Source organism: Mus pahari, chromosome 9, assembly GCF_900095145.1.
Source record: "Mus pahari chromosome 9, PAHARI_EIJ_v1.1, whole genome shotgun sequence".
Classification (NCBI taxonomy): domain Eukaryota; kingdom Metazoa; phylum Chordata; class Mammalia; order Rodentia; family Muridae; genus Mus; species Mus pahari.
Genome location: NC_034598.1, coordinates 57,469,258 through 57,473,380, shown reverse-complemented (window position 1 = coordinate 57,473,380; position 4,123 = coordinate 57,469,258).

Below are 4,123 nucleotides of genomic sequence, written 5' to 3'. Positions count from 1 at the left end.
AAAAACAAAAAACAAAAAACAAAAAACAAAAAACAAAAAACAAAAAACAAAAAACAAAAAACAAAAAACAAAAAACAAAAAACAAAAAACAAAACAAAACAAAACAAACAAACAAACAAAAAAAGATGGAATCCCTGGACAGGTCTTGGTTGATTCAGAAAGCAGAGAGAAATGCATCTGATAGAAGAGACCCTTCAAGGACATCTCCCTGGGGACCTCTTTCAGCCACGCACAAAGTGTACCACATTCAAGCAATCCATTCAAGTACGAACCCCTGAATAGACTAATCCACTGCAGAGGTCAGAGAGCTATTGACCTAAGCACTTCTGAATGCCCTGTTTTTGTGTCAGTCAAGCCTGGAACACATGAATGTTCCAAAATCAGTTCAGATTCAAGCCAGGACAACCCAGAATAATCATTTAAAAATATGTAAATTTAGATTGCCTCCCAGGCCAATAAAATATACATGTTCAGGTTGCCTCCAAGACATTGGAGATATATATATATATATCACAGTTGAAGAGTGCTGGCCTCTCCAGAACAAATCTCAAGGTGTGGTCTCTTAATATGTGGGCTGGAGATGCAGGGGATCTTCCTAGGAATTTATAATGAGAAAAAAAAGGCACTAAGAATTGCAATCTTGCTTTTTGTTAATTTTCTTGCTTGCCTTGGGCTATTGTACCTTTTCTCTGAATCTAATAATAGAATTTCATTTCTGATGATCTTTCCGAATATCCAGGGTAACTAAAAATGTGCTAGTGTTTCTGGGAGCTACTGGGGTCTGTGCATTAGGCACCGTGTCAGCCATACCTTAACTCATATATTAAAGAAACAGAATGGAACGGTGACATCCCGGCGAATTCACTACACCTTATCGTTAATTCATTAATCAACACGTTGGGAAATGTCATTAATCAAGCACCCTAATTACAAATCCACATAATTGCACTTGATGGTACTTCTTCGTTGGCAACATCATCCCTTATAAATCTTCCGCAAAGAAAAGGAACACATCAGAGCTCTTTCTAAAAATCAAGATGTATTATACACCTATCTAAAATTAGGATTTTTTTTTTTTTTTTAGTAAACGTATTCTGCTTCCTTCTGATCACTTCCCCCTCTTGAGCGCTCAGGAAAGCCTCAACTGCTCGCCCTAGAGTCTTGCTCTTGCTCATCCCCCCATTGCACTCTGGGTCTCACAATATGTGGCAACTTGGTTTTTCCCTACTTGGAAGACTTCTTTTCTAGCTCTCGATTTTAAACATCTTTTCAGTTCTCCCCGAATTCTCAAAGATTATCAATAGTTACTTAGTCATCACCAATATCTATCGATAGATCAAACTGCTGGTACCTTCTGGATTTGAGGTACCTATTATGCAGACCTTGGGATAAGTTGGGGGTGGACACAGTTTACCATTTTATGCCTCTGACTTCCCATTTCTTCTCCGTGATATTGTAAGACCCTGACCCTCGGTCAGTGGTATACTTACTTCAAGATGCCCCCGAGACACCAAGACACAGATCAATGCAAAAGCAAGAGGTTTATTTTCCGGTTTATTTCCGGGTTGACCTTCAATTAGTCCCTCTAGGTGAGTGACTAGAAGGGCCCCCCTCCTGCCCCCCAATGGCTATTACAAGCAGTTTTTTTTTTTTTTTTACTTTTTAGGGGCACAGGTTACATCAGCAAGGTTACAGTTCAAACTTATTGGCTAAGCATGTTGACCTTTAAATCTATTGGCTAGTAAGCATGAAACACATTTGAACTCTTTTCTTTTTTCTTTTCCTTTCTTTTTCTTTTTTCTTTTCTTTCTTTTTTCTTTTTTTTTGAGACAGGGTTTCTCTGTGTAACCCTGGCTGTCCTGGAACTCACTCTGTAGACCAGGCTGGCCTTGAACTCAGAAATCCACCTGCCTCTACCTCCCGAGTGCTGGGATTAAAGGAGTGCGCCACCATGCCCGGCTCCGCATTTGAACTCTACCTGGGACTTTCTAGAGGGTCAGGTGATTATCAGTCAGTACATTCTGAGAATTTATTACTCAAGAATGATCCTGCGGATGGAGAATTGAACTTGGCCTAGCCTTGACTCCAGGCGGGCAGGGGAAGCTGTAAGGAGGGTATGGGACTGGAAAACCCCTCAGGGACCCTCAATATTTTCCTCTTTCCTGGTGACCATTAACTTCCAAAGATAGAAGTGACTTGTTTCAGAAGCTGGTTGAGTTAGAAAAATGTGTGAGTCAACTTTGTTGTAGCCAATGCTCTTCTGCCACTTGCTCCTTCTATAGCACGGACCACTCCTTCCTTAGTTTGTAGGTCAAAGTGTTCAAGGCCAGCCTAGTTTACAGGAGAAAGTTCCAGGATAGCCAGAGAAACCCTGTGCTTTGTTTTGTTTTCAAAACAAAACAAAAAAACCCAAATTGTATTTAAGACATCTAAGAGCCAAGCCAAGTAAATTATCATAGTGTGTAGTAACAAACACATTCAGACTGTTCGGTATCTGTAAATTCACATTATCATTTGGAACTGTCCATTTCTCATGGATGTTGTGCTAAGACCTGTATCAGCGTTTTGGAGACCCCACTTTATTCAGTGTAATTCATGAGATGGAAGAGGAGTATGGACTTCGATGTTGTACATCACTTATCATTATTATCATTTGGAATGATGCTAAAATGGTACAATGTGAGGAGGGAAGTGGCTTACTCTGAGGATGCCCCTAAATACTCTTTTTTTTTTTTTTCCGAGACAGGGTTTCTCTGTGTAGCCCTGGCTGTCCTGGAACTCACTCTGTAGACCAGGGTGACCTCGAACTCAGAAATCCGCCTGCCTCTGCCTCCCGGGTGCTGGGATTAAAGGCGTGTGCCACCATGCCTTGCCTAAATACTCTTGATAAATGAGTGAATGGGGACTTTCAAAGATGTGAGGAGCTAGCAAGAATGGAGCTTAGGCAGGGGCTGGGGAAGAGGAAACTGGAAGAAGCCCAGACCTCTCCAGCTCCCCCCAAAAAGAAAAGAAAAAGCCTTTTGAGGGGAGGCCCCTCACCAAGGGAAATGAGAGATTCTTTGGCTGAAATTTTTTTCTGTATAAATTTTAATTAACCTTTAAAAGAACCACTACATGATTTATAAATAAAACCTTTAAAATTTAAAATCATCTGCCCTGTATGATTTGCCTTAAATGTTCAGTTAACACAACTGTTATTTTTATGGCTTAATAGAAGTGTGCCTTTGTTGCTTCTGTCTTAGGAAACACCCAGGTGGATGTACTATGAAGATGTAGTGATGGAGAATAGCCCAGAGTCTATGCAGTGTCCATTCACTGCTCTTTGTACTTAACGATAATTTTTAAAATAAATCAGGAAATTCTACATATTAGATTCATCTCTATCCATACAATTTAACCTTTGTTATTTTGCTAAATAGATATTCAAATTTATATTGCAGAATCTAAATCTTTTTTATTGCTCTCTCTCAAACTGGGTTTAATTTCATTTCACAGTTTGACACATAGCTGAGAGATACCTGGGAGATTCTTATTCACAACTGAATACAGTGTCTCCAGATGCAGAACATTGTAGCAATTGTTTCTCAAATGTTTCTAGATCTTGTTTCTAAAAACTAAATACATTAAGATACTTGCTGCCAGGTTTGAATGAGTGTTCTCTATGGAAAGCTATGGAAAGCCTTGGTCCCCTGAATGTCAGGGGCCCTAGGAAGGGCTAGGACCATTTAGAAACGAATCTTTGGGGGATATGTTTTTGAGGAACACTGAGGACCTTCGATCTCTCTCCTCTCCTCCTTTGCTCCCTTCCTGTCTCGTTATTTTCACTTCCTTCCTCCTTCCTTCCCTTGCCTAGTCTTGTCTTTCTGACAGGAGACACATCTCCCCACTCCAGCATGCATTCCTGCCATGATATTCTGCTCACATCAGAGTCCCAGGCTGTTCTAGCTTGGATGGCACTCCCAGAGCCATGAGCTAAACACATATCTCCATAGTTCATAAACAGCCTATGTTATGTGTTTCATTAGACTAATGGAACAGTTCAAACAGTCATCCATCACGGGACCTGGGAACTTCAAAGCAAACCCAGCTTAGCCTGTGCCTGTCAAACTTAGAGCAGCAGTGA